The sequence below is a fragment of the Saimiri boliviensis genome, chromosome 1, assembly GCF_048565385.1.
Source record: "Saimiri boliviensis isolate mSaiBol1 chromosome 1, mSaiBol1.pri, whole genome shotgun sequence".
NCBI lineage: Eukaryota > Metazoa > Chordata > Mammalia > Primates > Cebidae > Saimiri > Saimiri boliviensis.
In genome coordinates, this window is record NC_133449.1 from 146,196,364 (window position 1) to 146,220,226 (window position 23,863).

Genomic DNA, 23,863 nt, shown 5'->3' on the forward strand with positions numbered 1-23,863 from the left:
AAAAAAAAAAAAAACTATTACAACAATAATAAACTTATCTAGTGAAGTGGTATGAACAAGTGGTATGAACCATGATGCCGGGTGAGGTGGCTCAGGCCTGTAATTCCAGCACTTTGGGAGGCCGAGGCAGACGGTTTACCTGAAGTTGAGAGTTGGAGACCAACATGACGAACATACAGAAACCCCGTCTCTACTAAAAATACAAAAATTAGCCAGGTGTGGTGGCACATGCCTGTAATCCCAGCTACTTGGGAGGCTGAGGCAGGAGAGTCGCTTGAACCTGGGAGGCGGAGGTTGCAGTGAGCCAAGATCATGCCATTGCAACTCCAGCCTAGGCAACAAAAGACACCATGAACTGAAGCTTTCTTAATTCTATTCATTTCATTACTTTTCTAATTTGATTGGTTTTTTGCATGTGTATTTTTTTATGGGTTTTTTTTTCTTTTTTTCTTTTTTTCGAGATCAGATCTTGCTCTATAGCCCAGGCTGGAGCACAGGGGCACAATCACAGCCCAGTCTCGTCTCAAATTCCTGGGCTCAAGGGATTCTGCAGCCTGAGCTTCTCAACTCACTAGGACTATAACCTCTCACCAACATGCCTGACTAAATTTTATTTATTTTATTTTTTGTAGAGAAGGGGTCTTCCTGTGTTGCCTAGGCTGATCTTGAACTCCTGGGCTCAAACGATCCCTTCACCTTGGCTCCCCAAAGCGCTGGGATTACAAGTATGAGTCACCATGCCTGGCCAACATCTAGATCATTTTTTTTTTCTTTTTTGAGACAGGGTCTATTTTTCTTTTTTGAGACAGGCTGGAGTGTGGTGGCTCAATCTTTACTCACTGCAGCCTCTGGCTCCAGGCCCAAGCTGTCCTCCCATCTCAGCCTCTCGAGTAGCTGGGACTACAGGCATGTACCACCACAATCAGCTAATTTTTTTTTTTTTTTTTGAGACAGAGTCTCGCTCATTTGCCAGGCTAAAGTGCGATGGCACAATTTCAACTCACTGCAACCTCCGCCTCCCAGGTTCAGTAGGTTCTTCTGCCTCAGCCTCCCAAGTAGCTGGGACTATAGGCATGCACCGGCAAACCCTGCTAATTTTGTATTTTTAGTAGTGATGGGATTTCACCATATTGGCCAGGCTGGTCTCGAACTCCTGACCTCATGATCCACCCGTCTTGGCCTCCCAAAGTGCTGGGATTACAGGCATGAGCCACTGGACCTGGCCCTCAATTTTTAAGCTTTTTATAGAGACAAGGTCTCACTATATTGCTCAGGCTGTTCTCCAAATCCTGGGCTCAAGCATTCCTCCTACCTCACCGTCTTAAAGTGCTGGGATTACAGGAGTGAGCCACTGTGCTCTTGCTCTGACAATGCTGCAACAAATGTCCATCTCTATGTAGAACTTCGAATATATACAAATAGGATACTTCATTAGAAAATAAATTCCTAGGCCGAGCGTGGTGGCTCAAGCCTGTAATCCCAGCACTTTGGGAGGCCGAGGCGGGTGGATCACAAGGTCAAGAGATCGAGACCATCCTGGTCAACATGGTGAAACCCCGTCTCTACTAAAAATACAAAAAATTAGCTGGGCATGGTGGCTCGTGCCTGTAATCCCAGCTACTCAGGAGGCTGAGGCAGGAGAATTGCCTGAACCCAGGGGGCGGAGGTTGCGGTGAGCCGAGATCGCGCCATTGCACTCCAGCCTGGGTAACAAGAGCGAAACTCCATCTTACAAAAAAAATAAATAAATAAAATAAAATAAATTCCTAGGCTGGGCATGGAGGCTTGCACCGAGGCATGTGGGCAGCATGCAGGCCTCGCCCTGCAGCACTCGAGGCACAGTGACCCTGCACACTGAGGAGCTGCACAGCCACATGGAGGCTCACACCCACTCTAATCCCAACACCTTGGTAGGCTGAGGTGGGTGGATCATGAGGTCAGGAGTTCAAGACTAGTCTGGCCAAAATAGTGAAACCCTGTCTCTACTTAAAAAAAAAAAGCAAAAAATTATCCAAGTGTAGTGGCATGCGCCTGTAATCCCAGCTACTCGGGAGGCAGAGGCAGGAGAATCACCTGAATCTGGGACGCGGAGGTTGCAGTGAGTGGAGATCACACCATTGCACTCCAGCCTGGGCAATAGTGCAAGACTCCATCTCAAACAAACAAAGAAATTCCTAGGTCAAATGGCTTGTGCGTTTGTAATTTTGAAGATATTACCAAGTTGTTCTTAGAGGTGGCACAGATTTCCAGTTACACTAGCAGTGGATAAGAATGCCCGTGGGAAAAAAAAAAAAAAGAATGACCCACACTCTTCCCAAGATAATTATCAAGCTTTTTGATCGTTGCCAATCTGATATGTGAAAAATGATATCTCGCCGGGCGCGGTGGCTCAAGCCTGTAATCCCAGCACTTTGGGAGGCTGAGGTGGGTGGATCACGAGGTCAAGAGATGGAGACCATCCTGGTCAACATGGTGAAACCCCGTCTCTACTAAAAATATAAAAAATTAGCTGGGCATGGTGGCGCATGCCTGTAATCCCAGCTACTCAGGAGACTGAGGCAGGAGAATTGCCTGAACTCAGGAGGCGGAGGTTGCGGTGAGCCGAGATCGCGCCATTGCACTCCAGCCTGGGTAACAAGAGCAAAAACTCCGTCTCAAAAAAAAAAAAAAAAAGAAAAATGATATCTCACTGTGGTGGTTTTCACCCCCATTTCTTTTATTAAGAGTGATTCAGGCCAGGCACAGTGGCTCAAGCCTGTAATCCCAGCACTTTGGGAGGCCGAGGCGGGTGGATCACGAGGTCAAGAGATCGAGACCATCCTGGTCAACATGGTGAAACCCTGTCTCTACTAAAAAAAAAAAAAAAAAAAAATTAGCTGGGCATGGTGGTGCGTGCCTGTAATCCCAGCTACTCAGGAGGCTGAGGCAGGAGAATTGCCCGAACCCAGGAGGCAGAGGTTGTGGTGAGCCGAGATCGCGCCATTGCACTCCAGCCTGGGCAACAAGAGCGAAACTCCGTCTCAAAAAAAAAAAAAAAAAAAAAAAAGAGTGATTCAGCCAGGTGTGGTGGCCTATAATCCCAACACTTTGGGAGGTCAAGGCAGGCAGATCATGAGGTCAGGAGTTTGAGACCAGCCTGGCCAACATGGTGAAACCCCACCTCTACTAAAACTGCTAAATTTAGCTGGGTTTAGTGGTGGGCACCTGTAATCCCAGCTATTTGTGAGGCTGAGGCAGGAAAATGGCTTGAATCCGGGAGGCGGAGGTTACAGTGAGCCAAGATCTCACCACTGCACTCTAGCCTGGGTAACAGAGCAAGACTCCATCTTGAAAATAATAATAATAATAACAAGTGATGCTTAGCTGGGTATAGTGACTCACACCTGTAATCCCAACACTTGGGAGGGAGGCTAATGGATCACTTGAAGTCAGGAGTTCAAGACCAGCCTGGCCAACAAGGTGAAACTCCATCTCTACTAAAATTACAAAAATTAGCCAGGTGTGGTGGCACGTGCCTGTTGACCCAGCTAATGGGGTGGCTGAGGCAGGAGAATCACTTGAACCTGGGAGGCAGAGGTTGCAGTGAGCTGACATCATGCCACTGCACTCCAGCCTGGTGACAGACTGAGACTCTGCCTTAAAAAAAAAAAAAAAAAAGAGTGACACTCTGGCCAGGTACGGTGGCTTTTGCCTATAATTCCAGCACTTTAGGAGGCCAAGGTAGAAGGACCACTTTAAATCTAGGAGTCACAGAGCAGCCTAGGTAACACAGTCAGACCCTGTCTTTTCAAAAGAAAAAGAAGGTGAAGGAGAAAGAATTTGCCAAGCGTGGTAACGCGCCATGTAGCCCCAGCTACTGGGGAGGCTGAGGCAGGGGAATCACTTGAACCCAGGAGGCAGAGGTTGCGGTGAGCCGAGATTGCACCACTGAACTCCAGCGTAGGCAACAGAGTGAGATTCTGTCTAAAAAATAAACAAATAAAAAGGAGAAGGAGAAAGAGGAGAGGAAAGGGAAGGAGAAGGGGAAGGGGAAAAATGATGCTCCCTTTGCATCCCATTGAGGTACAGAGGGGGGAAAAAAGAAGAGTGATGCTCTGAGAAAATAACAAGTGTTAGTGAAGATGTGGAGAAGTTGGAACCCCATGTACTGTTGGTGGGAATGTAGAATGGTGCAGCAGCTATGGAAAACAGTATGGCGCTCCTCAAAAAAAAAAAAAAAAAAAAAAAAAACAATTACTAGGTGTGGATGGGACAGGCAGGGCTTGCAAAAGGATCAACATGTCTTTGGCTAGAGATTTATTACATCCATCTTTGGAAAAGGAAAAGAAAAATCATAAAAGAAACCATTAGTTTAAAGTCCAAATTCTTATTTTATGGATGTTCAGATTGTCTCAAAATTACCATAGTTTTCAGCCATGCTCAGACAGTGGTTCTTTGCGTGGGCTGTTCAGCAGTATGAGCCTACAGAAGGAAAGGCCAGACTCACAGAGGGAGTTCACTTAGAGGAAAGCAACACAAATGTGCTGATCCACACCACTTCCTAAATCTCTGTTATCTCACAGACAGCCTTATCATAAGTCTAGCAATTCTAATTCATCTACCAAGATAATGTATTCCTAATTACGTTTGATTTTGTAATATATACAACAGTGGTCTATTTCGGTGTCAGTTTTCCAATAAAGTTTTGATTATGGGCAAAAAAAAAAAAATTACTATGTGATTCAGCAATTTCACTTGCTCTGTCGTCCAGACTGGTGTGCAATGACACAATCATGGTTCACTACAGCCTGGACCCCCCTGGGGTCAATGGATCCTTCTGCTTCAGCCTTTGCAAGTATCTGGGACTACAGGCACGCATCACCACGCCCGGATAGTTTTTGCCCAGACAAAAAATCATTTCATTATGGAAACTTCAAATATATCCAAAGATGAAAAAAGGTTACATACAGTTAATTAACCCAGAGTAACCAGTCATCTCCTCTGTTTCCTTTTTTTTCTTTTTTTCTTTTTTCTTTTTTTGAGACAGAGTTTCACTCTGTTGCCCAGGCTGGAATGCAATGGTGCGATCTTGGCTCATTGCAACCTCCACCTCCTGGGTTCAAGTGATTCTCCTGCCTCAGCTTCCCGAGTAGTTGGGATTACAGGCACCTGCCACCATATCCAGCTAATTTTTGTATTTTGTTTTTCACTACACCCATCTAATTTTTTTTTTTCTAATTTTTGTATTTTTAGTAGAGACGGGGTTTCATCATGTTGGCCAGGCTGGTCTCGAACTCCTGACCTCAGGTAATCCACCCCCCTCCCAAAGTGCTGGAATTACAGGCATGAGCCACCGTGCCTGGTTGCTAATTTTTGTTTTTGTTTTTGTTTTTGTTTTTGAGACAAAGTTTTGCTCTTGCTGCCCAGGCTGGAGTGCAATGGCTCAATCCCAACTAACCGCAACCTCTGCCTCCCAGGTTCAAGTGATTCTCCTGCCTCAGCCTCCTGAGTAGCTGGGATTACAGGCATGTGCCACCATGCCCAGCTAATTTTGTATTTTTTCTTTTTTTATAGTAGAGACAGGGTTACATCATGTTGGCCAGGATGGTCTCCATCTCTTGACCTCGTGATCCACCCACCTCGGTCTCCCAAAGTGCTGGGATTACAGGCGTGAGCCACCATGCCTGGCTTAATATTTGTATTTTTAGTAGAGATGGGGTTTCACCATGCTGGCCAAGCTGGTCTCGAACTCCTGACCTCAGGCAATCTACCTACCTCGGCCTCCTAAAGTGCTGGAATTACAGGCATGAGCCACCATGCCCCGCTTTTTTTTCTTTTGAGAGGGAGTTTTGCTCTGTCTCCTAGGCTGGAGTGCAGTGGCACGATCTCGGCTCACTGCAACCTCCGCCTCCTGGGTTTAAGCGATTCTCCTGCCTCAGCCTCCCGAGTAGCTGACGTTACAGACATGTATCACCAGCCCAGCTAATTTTTGTATTTTTAGTAGAGAAAGATTTCAGCATATTGGTCAAGCCAGTCTCAAACTCCTGACCTCAAATGATCCACCCGCCTCGGCCTCCCAGAGTTCTAGGATTACAGTGTGAGCCACCGCAACTGGCCTCATCTCTTCTATATTTATAAATTTAACCAGTCTTCTTGTCTCTATACCTACACCACAACCCTGAATTATTCTTTCTTTTTTTTTTTTTTTTTTTTTTTTGAGACGGAGTCTCGCTCTTGTTACCCAGGCTGGAGTGCAATGGCGCGATCTCGGCTCACCGCAACCTCCGCCTCCTGGGTTCAGGCAATTCTCCTGCCTCAGCCTCCTGAGTAGCTGGGATTACAGGCACGTGCCACCGTGCCCAGCTAATTTTTTTGTATTTTTAGTAGAGACAGGGTTTCACCAGGTTGACCAGGATGGTCTCGATCTCTTGACCTCGTGATCCACCTGCCTCGGCCTCCCGAATTGCTGGGATTACAGGCTTGAGCCACCGCGCCCGGCCTATTATTTCATTTTTTGAAACGGAGTCTCGCTCTATAGCCGGGACTGGAGTATAGTGTCGAGATCTCGCTCACTTTTTTTTTTTTTTTTTTTTTTTGAGACAGAGTTTCGCTCTTGTTACCCAGGCTGGAGTGCAATGGCACGATCTCAGCTCACCGCAACCTCTGCCTCCTGGGTTCAGGCAATTCTCCTGCCTCAGCCTCCTGAGTAGCTGGGATTACAGGCACGTGCCACCATGCCCAGCTAATTTTTTGTATTTTTAGTAGAGACGGGGTTTCACCATGTTGACCAGGATGGTCTCGATCTCTTGACCTCGTGATCCACCCACCTCAGCCTCCCAAAGTGCTGGGATTACAGGCTTGAGCCACCGCGCCCGGCTCGATCTCGCTCACTTCTTGGGTCCCGGTTCAAGCAATTCTCTTGCCTCAGCCTCCGGAGTAGCTGGGATTACAGGAACGTGCCACCGTACCCAGCTAATTTTTGTTTGTTGTTGTTTTTGAGACGGAGTTTCGCTCTTGTTACCCAGGCTGGAGTGCAATGGCATGATCTCGGCTCACTGCAACCTCCGCCTCCTGGGTTCAAGCAATTCTCCTGCCTCAGCCTCCTGAGTAGCTGGGATTACAGGCATGCGCCACGATGCCCGGCTAATTTTTTTATTTTTTATTTTTAGTAGAGACGGGGTTTCACCATGTTGCCCAGGGTGGTCTCGATCTCTTGACCTCGTGATCCGCCCGCCTCAGACTCCCAAAGGGCTGGGATTACAGGCTTGAGCCACCGCGCCCGGCTGTATTTTTTTTTTCTTTTTTAAAGACGGGGTTTCACCATGTTGGTCAGGCTGGTCTTGAACTCCCAACCTTGTGATCCCCCTGCCTCAGCCTACCAAAGTGTTGGGATTACAGGCATGAGCCACTGCACCCAGCCAGATTATTTTGAAGCAAAAATTGAGGAAGATTTGGAGGATCCAAGATGGCTGATCACTAGCAGCTCGGGATTGTAGCTCCCAGTGAAAGCGCAAAGAATGAGAGGACGCCACACCTTCACATGAATTCTTGTTGCTCACGCACCAGGAGATTCCCAGCGGAGGAGCCCCACGGGTCGCCAGCATGACTCTTGTGACCGGCAAGGTGGTTTTGCCGGCGCCTTGGAGCGACGGTTCTTGGTGCAGAGTCAGAAAAGCACCATCAATCTTAACACCGCTGATTTAGTCGGCGCAGTGGGTTGCTCAGATTTCGACGCTGAGAATCAATAAGTTGGACGTCCACTCAGAAACCCAATTACAAAGACGGTAAATACAAAGACCACAGATGGATAAATTTATAACGAAGGGAAGAAAACAGCCAAAAAAGGCTGAGAATACCCAAGATCAGAACGTCTCTCCCTCAGCGGAGGATCACAGTTCCTCATCAGCAACGGAACAAGGCTTGATGGAGAACAAGTGTGTTCCAATTACAGAAGCAGGCTTCAAAATGTGGATAATGAGAAACTTCTGTGAATTAAAAGAACTTGTTTTAACCCAATCTAAAGTAACTAAGAACTTTGAAAAAAGGTTTGACTAAATGTTAACAAGAATACACAATTTAGAGAGGAATATAAGTGAATTGATGGAGCTGAAAAACACAATACGAGAACTTCGTGAAGTATGCACAAGTTTTAACAGCCGAATTGATCAAGCAGCAGAAAGGATATCAGAGGTCGAAGACCAACTCAATGAAATAAAATGAGAAGACAAGATTAGAGAAAAAAGGATAAAAAGGAATGAGCAAAGTCTCCAAGAAATATGGGACTATGTGAAAAGACCTAATCTACGCTTGATAGGTGTACCTGAATGTGACGAAGAGAATGAATCCAAGCTGGAAAATACGCTTCAGGACATTATTCAGGAAAATTTTCCCAACCTAGTAAGGCAGGATAATATTCAACTCCAGGTAATACAGAGAACACCACAGAGATATTCCTCAAGAAGAGCAACTCCAAGGCACATAATCGTCAGATTCACCAGGGTTGAAATGAAGGAGAAAATACTAAGGGCAGCCAGAGAGAAAGGTCAGGTTACCCACAAAGGGAAGCCTATCAGACTTACAGCAGATCTCTCAGCAGAAACCCTATAAGCCAGAAGAGAGTGGGGGCCAATATTCAACATCCTTAAAGAAAAGAACTTTCAACCCAGAATTTCACATCCAGCCAAACTAAGCTTCACAAGTGAAGGAAAAATAAAGTTTTTTGTGAATAAGCAAGCACTCAGAGATTTCATCACCACCAGGCCTGCTTTACAAGAGCTTCTGAAAGAACCACTACACATAGAAAAGAACAAACAGTATCAGCCTTTCTAAAAAATTATCAAAAAGAGCATCAATATAATGAAGAATTTACATCAACTAATGGGCAAAATAGCCAGCTGATATTAAATGGCAGTATTAAACTCACATATATTATTATTAATTCTAAATTTAAATTGACTAAATCCCCCAATCCAAAGACAGACAGGCAACCTGAATAAAAAACTAAAACCCATCAGTATGCTGCATCCAGACCCATCTCACATTCAAGGATACACAAAGACTCAAGGGATGGAGAAGGATTTACCAACCAACCAGAGAGCTAAAATAAATAAATAAAAAGCAGAAGTTACAATTAAGCAACAAAGATCAAAAGAAGCAAAGAAGGATATTATATAATGATAAAAGGATCAATGTAACAACAAGAAGAGCTAAAGATCCTAAATACATACGTACCCAATACAGGAATACGCAGACATACAAGACTCATAAAGAGACTTAGACTCCCACATAATAATAGTGGGAGACTTCAACATTAATATTAGACAAATCAGTGAGACAGAAAATTAACAACGATATCCAGGACTTGAACTCAGATCTGGAACAAGAAAATGTAATTAACATTTATAGAACTCTCCACTTTAAATATACAAAATATACACTCTTATCAGTACCACATCATATCAACCTAGAAGTTTAAACGAAATGTTGGTTGGCTCCTTGTTTGTTATTCTCTTCCCTCATTTTCTTTTATATCTCCATTATTAAGGACAATTATAGGCATACCCATATTTAGACTGCATTCTAGCCCGGGCAATAAAGCAATACCCCCATCCTCTCTCCCTCTTCCTCTTTTCCTCTTTCTCTTTCTTCCTTCTTCCTCTTCTTTATTAAAAAAAAAAAAAAAAAAAATTGAGAACAGACCCTGCCTCAAAAAAAAAAAAAAAAAAAAAAAAAGGAAGACAATAACAGTATTGAAAGCAGGAGCTCAAAGAGATATTTGTACACTCATGTTCATAGTAGTATTATTAGAAATAGCCAAGAGCTGCAAACAACCCATCACTGACAGATGAATGAATAAAGAAAACGTGGTATGTACATATAATAGAGTATTATTCAGCTCTACAAAGCAAGGAAATTCTGACATATGCTACAACATGGATGAACCTCGTGGACATTATGCTAAGTAGAATATACTGGTCACAAGAGGACAAGTACTGTATGATTGCCCATTTCCTATTGGCTACTCAGTCATTTTTCTTTTACTTTTTTTTTTTTTTTGAGACAGGGTCTTGCTCTGTCACGCAGGCTGGAGTGCATTGGCATAATCTCGGCTCACAGCAGCCTGGACTGGGACCTCGCAGGCTCAAGTGATCCTCACCCCATACCTTGCCAAGTTGTCTATTTGGTCATTTACTTACAGATTTGCATAATTATTTTCTGTTAGGGCCAGGTGTGTTGGCTCAAGCCTGTAATCCCAGCACTTTGGGAGGCTAAGGCAGTAGATCACTAGAGGCCAGGAGCTCAAGACCAGCCTGGCCAACATAGTGAAACCCCGTCTCTACTAAAATTACAAAAAAAGCCAGGTATGTTGGTGCATACCTATAGAACCAGCTACCCGGGAACCCGAGGCAGGCTGTTGTCCAGGCTGAAATGCAGTGGCACAATCTTGGTTCACTGCAATCTCTGGCCCCAGGGTTCAAGCCATTCTCCTGCCTCAGCCTCCTGAGTAGCTGGGACTACAGGCACCTGCCACAATGCCCAGGTAATTTTCGTATTTTTAGTAGAGATGGGGTTTCACCATGTTAGCCAGGCTGGTGTTGAACTCCTGACCTCAGGTGATCCACCCAGCTCGGCCTCCCAGAGTGCTGGGATTACAAGCATGAGCCTCCTCGCCCAGCTAAAAAAGACATTGAAAAAAAAAAAAAAGCAAACAAACAAACAAAAAACGGCTGGCTGCAGTGGCTCATTCATGTAATCCCAGCACTTTGGGAGGCCGAGTTGGGTGGATCACCTGAGGTCAGGAGTTTGAGATCAGCCTGGCCAACATGGTGACACCCCATATCTACTAAAAATACAAAAATTAGGGGCCGGGCACGGTGGCTCAAGCCTGTAATCCCAGCACTTTGGGAGGCTGAGGCGGGTGGATCACGAGGTCAAGAGATCGAGACCATCCTGGTCAACATGGTGAAACCCCATCTCTACTAAAAATACAAAAAAATTAGCTGGGCATGGCGGCGTGTGCCTGTAATCCCAGCTACTCAGGAGGCCGAGGCAGAATTGCCTGAACCCAGGAGGCGGAGGTTGCGGTGAGCCGAGATCGCGCCATTGCACTCCAGCCTGGGTAACAAGAGCGAAACTCCATCTCAAAAAAAAAAAAAAAAAAAAAAATTAGCCAGGCATGGTTGCGGGTGCCTGTAACCCAGACACACAGGAGGCTGAGGTAGGAGAATCACTTGAACCATTGCACTCCAGCCTGGGTAACAAGAGCGAGATTCCGTCACAAAAAGAAAAAATAAGGTTTGGTGTAGTGGCTCATGGTGATCCCAGTTCTTTGGGAGGCCAAGGCAGGTGGATCATTTGAGGCTGGGATTTTGAGAACAGCCTGGGCAACGTAATGGGACCCCTTCTCTTTTTTTTTTTTTTTTTTTGAGACGGAGTTTCGCTCTTGTTACCCAGGCTGGAGTGCAATGGCGCGATCTCGGCTCACCGCAACCTCTGCCTCCTGGGTTCAGGCAATTCTCCTGCCTCAGCCTCCTGAGTAGCTGGTACTGCAGGCACGTGCCACCACAACCAGCTAATTTTTTATTTCTAGTAGAGATGGGGTTTCACCATGTTGCTCAGGCTGGTCTTGAACTCCTGACCTCAAGTGATCCGCCCACCTTGGCCTCCCAAAGTGCTGGGATTACAGGTGTGACCCAACACACCCAGACCAAGAGTCTGTATATGTTATGAGCCAAGGTTGAGGCCTAGTTGAGAAGAGGGCTTAGGGGAGCCTACCTAGAGTTTGGCCAAGGAGTTTTGTCAGCTGACAGGTGGAAGATTCTGGGCTCCTCCTGCTTGAGGGTGGTGCTTAATAAGCTTTCTTTTCAGTAGTTTGTAGCTGCAAGAACAACAGAATAATAGGTAGTAAGTAAGAAGGGCTCACCTGAAGTCAGAAGAAGAACCATTCCTGGCTGAGTGTGGTGCTGGCACTTTGGGTGGCTGAGGTGGGCAGATCGCTTGAGGTCAGGAATTCCAGACCAGCCTGGCCAACATAGTGAAACCCTGTCTCAATCAAAAATACAAAAATTAGCTAGGTGTGGTGACGCATGCCTGTAATTCCCGCTGCTCTGGAGGTTGATGCATAAGAATCACTTTAACCCAGGAAGCGGAGATTGTAGTGAGCCAAGATCGTGCCACTGCATTCCAGCCTGGGCGATGGAGCAAGATTCCGTCTCAAAACAAACAAAAATAATGAGAACCTGGCGGGGCGCGGTGGCTCACGCCTGTAATCCCAGCACTTTGGGAGGCCGAGGCGGGTGGATCACGAGGTCAAGAGATCGAGACCATCCTGGTCAACATGGTGAAACCCCGTCTCTACTAAAAATACAAAAAAATTAGCTGGGCATGATGGCATGTGCCTGTAATCCCAGCTACTCAGGAGGCTGAGGCAGGAGAATTGCCTGAACCCAGGAGGCAGGGTTGCGGTGAGCCGAGATCACACCATTGCACTCCAGCCTGGGAAACAAGAGCGAAACTCAATCTCAAAAAAAAAAAAAAAAAAAAGAGAACCTTTCTCAGTATTTGACAAGCCAGGAATCTGCCTCCCCACCTCTCACTCCCCTAGCCTGTCTTAGGTCACAGCCTACCCAGAGGTGAACTGACCTTGTCCTAGTGTTTGATATCACAAATCCTGGCTTGTATCCATAGCTTGGAAGGTAGCACCAGGCATGCCCCTGGTGCCCACCTTGCACAAGAAAAACCTTCCCAGCTTTAGGAGAAATTTCAAGGGCTAAGGTCTGGAACACCTGCAGACAGATGGCTCAAGTGGTATCTTCCTTTAGGGAGTGCACCGATTTATTTATTACTATTGAAGACAGCATTCCTGGCGGAGCATGGTGGCTCACATCTGTAATCCCAGCACTTTGGGACGCTGAGGCAGGTGGTTCTCTTGAGCCCAGAAGTTTGAGACCAGCCTGGGCAACATGGCAAAACCCCGTCTCTGGCAGAGCATGGTGGTTCACGCCTGTAATCCCAGCACTTTGGGAGTCCTAGGCGGGTGGATCATGCGGTCAGGAGTTAGAGACCAGCCTGATCAACATGGTGAAACCCTATCTGTACTAAAAATACAAAAATTAGCCACGCGTGGTGGTGCACACCTGTAACTACAGCTACTCAGGAGGCTGAGGCAGGAGAATCACTTGAACCTAGGAGGTGGGGGTTGCAGTGAGCCGAGATTGTGTCACAGCACTCCAGCCTGGGGGACAGAGCAAGATTCTGTGTCAAACAAACAAACATATAAACCCTATGTCTACACAAATTACAAAAATTAACCAGGTGTGGTGGCACATGCCTGTAGTCAGTTCCAGCTACTCAGAAGGCTGAGGTGGGAGGATCTATTGAGCCTGGGAGGTCGAGGCTGCAGTGAGTTGCGATCTCCTCTCTGCACTCCAGCCTGGGTGACAGTGAGACCTTGAGCAAAAACAAAGAGCATTCCTGTGTTAAACTGGACTAGACTGGGACCCTGCCTTTCCAAGTTTGGCTCTTCAAGGTCATTATAAATTATCCCACAGGAAGGCCATCCTTGAAAGAGAATACCAGTGTGCTAGCAGCAAACACCAACAGCAGAGGTTATCAGATTATCAAAGTAGTAACTGGCAGCCTGAGAGACACCTGGAAACGGGGTAGCAATGCCAATTCTGGGCTCCTGCCCTAGAGCTAAAGAACCAGAAGCTGAGGGTAGGGGGCAGCAATCTGCATTTGAACAACCTCCCCAGGAGGATCCCATACACACCAAAATTCAGAACCACTTCAGCCTCACTTCAGTCTGTTGGAGAGTGAAACTGCGGTCTATCTGGAGTTTCATAAAGGTTTTGAACTAGGTGCGGAAGTTACAGAAAGGATGAGCTAAGAAAAGACATGGAAAATATTTAAAATGCATTCACTTTACCCTCAACAGTAGAAAGCTACGGGCATCTAAGAGAGAGCCTGCAATGGGGAGATGCCCCGGTGGGTGAGGAACCCACAAACACTCTGCCCTCTTTTCCTCTTTTCCCAGGTGGGGAACATGAAGTCCAGCGAGGCCAAACCCCCGCCCACACCGCTGATGGGGTCTTTCTCCCCTAGGGCCAGGGCGCAGCGGCCCCACCGCAGCTCCGGCTTGCAGAGACCAGGCGTCAATCCAAGCTGGCCTCAGGTCGCGGCTCTTCGAGAGCGCGAGTGGGAACAGAGCCCTCCGGCTGGGCTTATCCGCAGCTGGCCACAGCAGCATCTGAGAGGCGTCCTAGGGTAGTATGCACCTCCCTGGGGACCCAGGTATCCGACCCGGTTCGGGGCGGTCTGCTCCAGCCGCCGGAGTCCTGCCTTCTAAGAATGAAGATTTCCCATCCCCCTCCCTCTCCCCTCCTGAGCGGCAGACCCCTTGAGCCCCAGCGAAACTACAAAGCCCACAATCCCCGGGGTGCGCGCGCTATCTTCTGGGAGATGTAGTCCTGGACGCGGGGCACCCCCAGCGGCCCAGCGCCAGCTGGACTTCATATTCCAGCATGCCCGCGCGCGTGCGGGGGTCGGAGGGAGGGAGAGACGGGGAGGATGTGAACAGGGTGGGGGCAGACGCCCCTGTCCCCCACCCTTCCCTTCGAGCCGGGCAGGGGTGGGGGGAGGGGCCGGGCTGAAGCGGCGGCAGCAGCGGCGGCGGCGGCGGCGCTCCGGAGGGCTGGGTCGGGCAAGGGCGGGACTAGCCCACGGCCAGCGGACAAGAGAGCCGCGAGCTAACGGGTCTGGACGCCGGCTGCGACGGCTTTCTGCGCGGGCGGTGGCGGCGGCAGGAGCAGCGAGCATGGCCCGCACGGCGCCGGGCGCTGACTGAGGTGCGCGGGCGGGATGAGGGCGGGCGGGATGCCGAGCGCCCCGGGCCCCTGGCTGCCCAGATCTCCCTTGCGCGGGCAGCTGGCGCGGCCCAGCGGCCCAAACCGGCCGGGTCCCGCCCCGCAACTTCCCCCGGACAGGGGCGCAGGGTTCCCTCGCGTGGGCGGGGGTCCGCGCGCGTTGGCCTCAATCCGGATCCCCGCCTTCTGGTCTGCACGTCCAGCGGTTTCCAGCCTCCCGGAGTTCCCGCTCCGCTTCTTTGCCGGCAGCTCCTGGCCCCCAGCCCCAGCCCTCAGAAGAGCTCCGTGCCCCAGTCCCGAGTTCAGTCCACTCCCTAGTTCGTACCCCAACCGCTGGCGTTGCCAGCTTCTGCTCCACCTGGGCCTCTCTTGGCCGGAGCATGTCTGCCCCATCAGCACCTCTCTCCTCTCTCCCCTGTGATCATTCCCTTACCGGGCACTGCCCCCTTAGCCACCCTCGTGGCCCAGTTCTCATAGCTCGACCTTCCTACTTTGGAGAAACTGAGGCACGGCGTAAGCCAGAAACTTGGCCAATGCGCCAGTCCCGTAGAGGCTGGCCTGAACCAGGCTGGCCTTAGGGAGAGAACTCTCCTCTCTCCTCTTCCTTCTCTGCCTTGGAATGGAAGTCATTTCTTCCCCCCAGTCATTCCCCTGTGCCTGGACCAAACTTCCACCCCCTGCCACAGCTCTGGGCTGAGCTCACTTGAGTCTCCGCTTAGCTTCCTGCCACTCCTGTTGCCCTTCCCTCCTTCTCATAGCCCACTCCTGGCCCTCTCTGCCTGTAGAGGAGTCACCACCCATTGCTTGCTTGCTCAAGTTAGCCTTTTGATTTCTCTTTTGCCAACTGCATCCATCTCTCGTCTCCCATCTTGCCTCTTGTTTAACTGCTGCCTAAAGGAGCAGAGAGGACTGAGTCAAAGGTGGTGTTGGGGAAATGGGCTTGAGAGACGCTGGGGGCAGACAGGGGCCTGCGGCCTCTTTTCAGTCAAAGCCTCTGACGGGGGTACAGGGCACTCTGGAGCCTCTGGCCAATAACTTACACTCCCGCCTTGTCTTTGGGACGATGTCCGGAAGCTGGTTGGCCACCCCTTCCTCTTACCGTGCCTGGTGGGCTCTGAAGCCCCTCTGAGGTGGAACGTATCACTGGCCTTTAGGGAGATGGTGGCGTAAGGGGAGTCTGGGAGACCACACCCCCAAGCATATTCTTGCTTCTGCTGCTAACTTTGGAGGGGTTGCCCTTTCAGGGAGGGATGCCTGCTGGTTGCCCTGATCTCTGGAGGAAGGCACAGAGTCTGTGGGCGGTGATCTCAAGTTTAGTCGTGGTGCTCAAGATTTAGAGGGAACGAGGGCTCAGAGAGGTGGCACAGACTTGCCTGTATAATTTAGTTTTTTGTTTTGTTGTCTTCAGATTTTTTTTTTGTGGGGGTGGGGGGGGTGGTCATCCATTCAACCCCAATCTCCAGTTTCCCAGTGGGATGGGCGGAGGAAGGGAGGGATGGGAGGCTCCAGGAGTTCTGTGGGGTCCTGAAGGAACAATCTTGATCTGAACCAGATGGTTCACTGCTTCAGCAACCCCCTCCTAGCCCTCCCCCTTGGCTGTGAATAGGATGCTTTTAACCTTGTAACTTGAGAATGGAGGAAGGGAGGCCAGGGGCCAACTGTCTGTGCGCATGTTTATGTCTGCCTCTGCGCACTTGCTTGCAAGCTTGCCAGGGGCCTGTTGGAGTGACCCTTCCTGGAGTGCACTGTTGTGATGTGCTGTGGCATGCTGACGGCTCCTGGGAACTTTCAGAGTGCAAATCCCAGATAAAATCAAGCTTCTAAGAACCACTGGCTGTGGCCTCCGGGGAGCATTTCTACTCCAGCCAAGTCTTAGGGTAAGGACCACTTTATTATTATTATTTTTTGAGACAGAGTCTCCCTCTGTCGCCAGGCGCCAGGTTGGAGTGCAGTGGCATGATCTTGGCTCACTGCAACCTCTGCCTCCTGGGTTCAAACAATTCTCCTGCCTCAGCTTCCCGAGTAGCTGGGACTACATACAGGCTCACGCCACCATGCCCAGCTAATTTTTGTATTTTTAGTAGGGTCGAGGTTTCACCATGTTGGCCAGGATGTCTCGATCTCTTGACCTCGTGATCCTCCCGCCTCAGCCTCCCAAAGTGCTGGGATTACAGGCATGAGCCACCGTGCCCGGCCTAGGATCACTCTTCTTGAGAGGGCACCTAGGATTAAGGAGTCTGCAGTACCAGGATTGGGGATTCTGGGAGGCTAGGCAGCTTGGCTTTTCCATCTCTTCATGGCAAAAGAAGACCTGAGGGGTAGGGTCTGGGGAGAGGGGTCAGAAACGAATTCCTTTCCGTTGTTTTATACCACTTCCTGCCTTATTTTGATGGTATTTGTGTACTTGATTTTGGCTCTCATTAGACTGTGGATGTTTTTCAAATGTGTCCTCATTTTCTGAAATACCACCACCTGGCTCGGTCCTTGTCACATAGTGTGTGTTCAGTAAATGAGTTACGGCAGAAGGTCTCATGGTTACAGGTTTAGGGAAGGGTCCTTCACACTTGACTGAGAGTCAGAGTCTCCTGGAGAGCTGGTTAAGGCACAGATTGCTGGGCACCATGCCAGTCTTCTGGTTTACTCTGGGTGGAGCCTATAATTTGCATCTCTCTCCAGCTCCCTGGAGCTAATACTTTGAGAACCACTAGTTTGGGGTCATCACAGTTGCTTGAGAAATTAATCCAGGCAGATGTAAAGTCTTTTTTTTTTTTTTTTTAAGTAGAGGCAGGTGTGTCCATATTGGCCAGGCTGGTCTTGTCTTGAACTCCTGACCTCAGGTGCTCCACTCGCCTCAGTCTCCCAAAGTGCTGGGACTACTGGCGTGAGCCACCGTGCCCAGCTAGACGTAAAGTCTTAAGAGAGACCTTCTTTCACTTTACTTTCCTACCAGGCTGTTTTGGCAGCTGCACTGGTTTGGCCTTTCTTTCATTCTGATGCTGCCCAGGGTTGGCAATGATTGGGGGGACACTGCCCCACGGTTATTTGAAGAAAGGCTTCCTTTTTGAAGGAAGACTCCACAACCAAGCAGGAAATTTAGGAGCCATGGCTCTGGAAAAAGGTGGCTGTGTGACCATAGTGAAGCAAATTGCTGAGCCCGGCCCTCGTCTGCCCTGTGCCTGTTTCCCCAACCAAGCAAGTTGGGATGCCTGCCAAGTGGAGTCCTGCCATGGCTGCACACTGGACGGGATGCCTGGGAGTCTTTGAAATTCAGAAAAGCAGGAGGCATCACTTACATTGTGCTTTGCAAAGCATTTTCCAGCTGTTGTTTTACAGGTCAGTGGAACATTTATAAGGCAGATATGGACCCGGGTAGGGTTACTGAGGAACGATACACTGTGGGTCACATGGTGACCCTGGGACTCCTGATTATAACACCAGCTGAGTGGCTGCTAAACCAGTTGCTGCTAATAGCTTGAATAATAATGGCTGCTGTTCATTGAGGGCTTGCTGCAAGCTGGGCACCATCCTAGGTGCTCTCAGGTGTTAGTGAATCCTCACAGGTTGGCGTTGTTGCTGAGGCTTCCTAGATAAAGAACTGAGACAGAATTTAGGAGACTTGTCCAAACAGATAGCAGGAAGATCTGGGATTGAAACACGTCTTTCGGATGCACACCCCTTGCTCTTAGTTCCTGCTCCTTGTCGTGCTCAGCAAACCTTAATTGTCTGCCCCCAAAAGTCTGTGGGCATTTTTTTTTTTTTTTGAGACAGAGTCTAGCTCTGTCCTCAGGCTGGAATGCCGTGGCACGATCTCAGCTCACCACAACCTCCGCCTCCTGGGTTCAAGCAGTTCTCTTGCCTCAGCCTCCCGAGTAGCTGGGATTACAGGTGCGCACCACCATGACCGCTAATTTTTGTATTTTTAGTAGAGATGGGGTTTCACCTTGTTGGCCAGGATGGTCTCGATCTTGATCTTGTGATCTACCTGCCTGGCCTCCCAAAGTGCTGGGATTACAGGCGTGAGCCACCGTGCCCAGCCAAGTCTGAGTTTTTTTGAGCCGAGAACTCTGCTGAGTGTTGTGGAGGAAACAGTAATGTCCAAGTTGCTGTCCCCTGGGAGGGGATGAGACAAGTCTACCAATGTATCCACAGCAGTTGTGTGGCCAGTGAAAGGAGGTCGAAGTCGTCCCCATAGAGGGCTCAGAAAAGGCATTTGGGATGGTCCTCTAAGGGAAGGTTTCCAAGCAGTGCCTGTGGGCTGGAGGGATGTGCAGGCCAACAGGTACAAAGAAAGGCTGTCACAGGGCACACTTAGGGAGTTGTCCCTTTGTCTAGAGCATAGGGGATTTATTTAGAAAGTAGTAAGGAATCCTGTTTGGTTGCAAGCAGCAATTGGCTGACTTTGGCAGGAAAACAATTCTCGGAAAGCTGTGGGAACTATAAAATCAGAGCCATGACTCAGGACCCAGGTCCCCTCCAGGGTCTTGGAGTGGGTGCAGCAGGGACCAAAGGCAGTCTCTTCGGGGCACCACTGTTGGCAGGATACATCTGCTCCAGCTGTGCTGAGTCATTTTGTCATCATTGCTTGGGATTCATATCTGAGGGAGGAAATATCTGGTTGGCCCAGGCTGGGCCCTGTTCCCTTGTTCCCTTCCTTGGCCAGGGAAGGGCTGGTGGCATGCTGGGCAGTTCCCTTGCAACCCCTAGACTGCATCCAAAAGCAAGCATCTCCAGAAGGAGAGGAAATGACACTGCAGAAAATCAGCGCAGACAGGTGTTGGATGACGACTTGAACTGACAGGTGGCAGAGTCGGGGGCTTTAGTCTGACTAGTTTCTGAGGGCTAACTGGCAGCAGGGTATGGCTGGGTCATAAGGGGACAGGGAAAGGAGAGAGGGAGGACATAGGCAACTAGATAGAGTCCAAATAAGATGTCACGAAGGCTGGCACTTGGCAGTAGAAGTGGAAAAGAGGGGACTGAGTCTAGAGAGCTTGCAAAAGTAGGTATCTTCAGGACAGACACTTGATGTGCTGGGGGCTTGGAGTTTCAGTGCCTGGTGATAGGAATTGGTTCCTTTACTGAAATGGGGCACTCAGGAGGAGGAAGAGTTTCAGGAGAAGGTGATGTGCCCTTGCTTTGGAGGAGCTGTGTGCTCGTGCTGATGGTACACCTGGAATCCTGGTGAGCTGTCTGAGGTTGAGGGCCTCACCCTGAAGCAGGGCGGGTTGGGGAGCACCAAGCCCCAGAGGTTCTCTACATCATGGACGCAGCTGGGGCTGTTTGCCAGCTCGGTGCTTTTGCGTCCCTTCTGTTTCCACAGGCAGTCCTGGATGGGCTTCTCCTCCCCTTCTGTCCTGTAGTTCCCATGTCCCAGCTTCCCTCTCACACCATGTTCCCACACACCTGAGCCTTTACCAACTAAAGGGCTTGGCCCGGCTTTCTGAGACGGAGTTGTCCTTCCTCTCTACTCAGAATGCTTGTTAATGATAAAGCTTATTAATGATAAAATATCTACCCTAATAGCTGATGAGGATCAGCTATTAGGGTAGATATCTCCACGTGACATGTCACAAGGAGAGGGACTGAACTTTGCCTGCTGTCTGGGGAAAACAGTTTCCTCCAGTTATGCCATCCTTGTTAGGGACCCCTGCCTTGTCCCTAACCAGCCATTTTAGAGTACTTTTTTTTTTTTTTTTTTTTTTTTTTGAGACGGAGTCTTGCTCTGTCGCCCAGGCTGGAGTACAGTGGCATGATCTTGGCTCACTGAAACCTCCACCTCTCGGGTTCAAGCATTTCTCCTGCCTCAGCTTCTTAAGCAGCTTGGGACTACAGGTGCACACCACCACGTCCAGCTAATTTTTTGTATTTTTATTAGAGACAGGCTTTCACCATATTGGCCAGGCTGCTCTCTAACTCCTGACCTCGTGATCCACACACTTCAGCTCCCAAAGTGCTGGATGACAGGGATGAGCCACCTTGCCCAGCCTCTTTTTTTTTTTTTTTTTGAGATGGAGCCTCTCTCTGTCCGCAGGCTGGAGTGCAGTGGCGCGATTCAGCTCACTGCAACCACCCGTTCCTGGGTTCAAGCAATTCTCCTGCCTCCGCCTCCTGAGTAGCTTGGACTACAGCCACGTGCCACCGTGCCAGCTAATTTTTGTATTTTTAGTAGAGACGGGGTTTCACTGTGTTGGCCAGGATGGTCTCGATTTCCTGACCTTGCGATCCACCTGCCTCAGCCTCCCAAAGTGCTGGAATTACAGGTGTGAGCCACCATGCCTGGCGTAGAGTACTTCTTGTTGCTATTTATAAATCACTGTTGTAGTTACAACATACTGTCAAGCTCTCATGTTACAGTTGCAGACCTTGTAGGGCTCCAGGGCACAGGCTGGGCTTTGGGCACTCCCAGCTTTCTAGTTGAGTACTGGTGGTTTCCTGCTGCAGAAATGGGTGGGAGGGAGAGAACGTCATGCAAGAGTTGTCTTGCGTGGAGGCAGGAGGAGCTATGCTGAAGGGTGCCTTATCCCTGCAGAATCTCAGAGCAGGTCATCTTCCCGGAGTGAAGAGGACTTTCCCTCAATTCAAATATATGTGCTGTTTTACCATCTATTAATGCAGTGGATACTACCATGTACAATAAGGTGAACAAGGGACAAGGGAAATCTAGAGAAAAAAATGTAATTTTTCTTTATTTTGCCAATGATGTTAAATGGGGTTTTGGTCTGTCACCCAGGCTGGAATACAGTGGTGCTAGCATAGCTCACTGCAGCCTTGAACTAGGCTCAGGGTCCTCCCACCTCAGCTGCAGCTACAGGTATACACTATTTCGTGCCCAGCTAAGTTTTAAAGTATTTTCTTTTTTTAGAGATGGGAGTTTTTTGTTTGTTTGTTTGTTTGTTTTGAGACGAAATCTCTCTCTGTCATCCTGGATGGAGTGCAGTTGTGGTGCCATCTCAGCTCACTGCAACCTCCGTCTCCTGGGTTCAAGCAGTTCTCCTGCCTCAGCCTCCAGAGTAGCTGGGATTACAGGTGCTGCCAGAGATGGGAGTTTTGCCTTGTTTCCCAGGCTGGTCTTGAATTCCTGGCTTCAAGTGATCCTCCCACCTGGCTAGATTTTATTTACATGATGGTGATAATTAACACAACACACATAGTTCTGGTATCAGATGTTGAAAACAACCCAGCTTCTTTCTTTGGATGCTGTTAATTCCCAGGCTAAGGGGTCCCTCCTCCTAGAAGGTGGCATTACAGGGATCATGGGCGGTGAGGGGACCCTGAGGTGTTGAGGCATGACCCAAGGACATGCTCTGCCTCAGCAGTCCTAGCCCTGTGGCCAGGCTGCAACACCCCAGCCTCGGCAGGTCAGCAGCTTTTGGAGGGAGAAAACTGGTAACAAACATTAATGGCTAATTGGTCTACAGGGAACTACTCTGGTGTAGAAAAATCAACAAGTTATTTATTTGTGTGGCCAAGGGAACTTAGAGGGACTAGGGTTGACAGTGAAGAGGGGAGGGTGAGAAGAGGCCAGGTCAGGGGATTGCCCTGCCGCCCCCACCGCTCCACCCCCTGCTGCCTCCCCCACACTCCCTCCTTCCTGCCTTCTTTGCAGGCTTCCTTTGAGTTTGCAAGGGACATTATTAGAATGTGGAATCTCCCCAGCTCGATTAGTCAGGTTTCCCCAACCTTTGTTCCTACTCAAGTTCAGTTAAACACAAAGTACCAGCGATTTGATGTAGGCAGCAAATTGGAACCTGAGTTTCAGGGGGAAGTGAAAGTTTTTATGAGCCTGTGTGGAATCTGTAGGCTGCACAAGAAAAGATGGCAGCAACCTAAGGGAATGAGGCTGCGTGGGAAAGGGAAGGGAGAGGAGAGAACCCCTGCCTCCTCTGTTCCCATCTCTGTTGGGTGCTCTAGGGAGCAGTGTGTGTCCCGGGTTTGGTTTGCGAGGCCACAAGGGAGTTTCTGGGGCCTGGCCCTCTTTCTGCTCCTTCCTGTCCCAGAGTAAAGGTTTAGTATTCCCCTGGATCCAGGCCCGTTTAGTGTTTGGCTGGTTCCTAGGGCATCCAGCATGGCCCAGAGGAGATCCCAGGTTCATGGGTTGGAGGAGATGGTGAGGAGAGGAATGGGGACCCTGTTCAGGCTTCCCTCATTGCAGGGGCCAACACTGGCACTTCCTTAGACAGAAGAGGCTGAGGCATGGGGAGCAGGTCAGTAGTTATATCAAGGAGGTGCAGCCCAAGATCATAGTGGCAGCTGTTTGATGAAGGATTTTTCTCGGTTCCTGAAAAGCAATTTACTCTTGCTTAAAGCCGCAGTAGGCAGACATCTAGAATGAGTAATTTTTTTTTTTTTTTTTTTTTTTCCTTTTTTTGGGACGGAGTTTCACTCTTGTTATCCAGGCTGGAGTGCAATGGCGCGATCTTGGCTCACCGCAACCTCCGCCTCCTGGGTTCAAGCAATTCTCCTGCCTCAGCCTCTTGAGTAGCTGGGATTACAGGCACGTGCCACCATGCCCAGCTAATTTTTTGTATCTTTAGTAGAGACGGGGTTTCACCATGTTGACCAGGATGGTCTCGATCTCTTGACCTCGTGATCCACCCGCCTCAGCCTCCCAAAGTGCTGGGATTATAGGCTTGAGCCACTGCGCCCGGCCAAGTGTGAGTTTTTTTTTTTTTTTTTTTTTTGAGATGGAGTTTTGCTCTTGTTACCCAGGCTGGAGTGCAATGGCGCGATCTCGGCTCACCGCAACCTCCGCCTCCTGGGTTCAGGCAATTCTCCTGCCTCAGCCTCCTGAGTAGCTGGGATTACAGGCACGTGCCACCATGCCCAGCTAATTTTCTGTATTTTTAGTAGAGACGAGGTTTCACCATGTTGATCAGGATGGTCTTGATCTCTCGACCTTGTGATCCACCCGCCTCGGCCTCCCAAAGTGCTGGGATTACAGGCTTGAGCCACCGCGCCCGGCGTGAGTTTTAATCTCAAGTGGCAGTACCTACCTGTCTGCATTCCTCAGCCCCTTCAGACCT

General features: G+C 49.2%; 1 protein-coding gene across 5 annotated transcripts in view; it reads left to right on the plus strand.

Moving 5' to 3' along the window:
• Nucleotides 1–14,519: 14,519 nt before the first annotated feature.
• Nucleotides 14,520–23,863, plus strand: part of ST3GAL2 (ST3 beta-galactoside alpha-2,3-sialyltransferase 2) — a 60,855-nt gene continuing 51,511 nt past the window's right edge. For 3 of the 5 annotated variants that reach the window (XM_074406239.1, XM_074406234.1, XM_039480445.2), the window contains exon 1: nt 14,524–14,825. The gene's annotated coding sequence lies outside the window, so the exon portion shown is untranslated. Of the gene's footprint in view, nt 14,826–16,281; nt 16,721–23,863 lie in introns of those variants that run through there. The other 2 variants (XM_074406251.1, XM_010350644.3) reach the window with 2 other exon arrangements.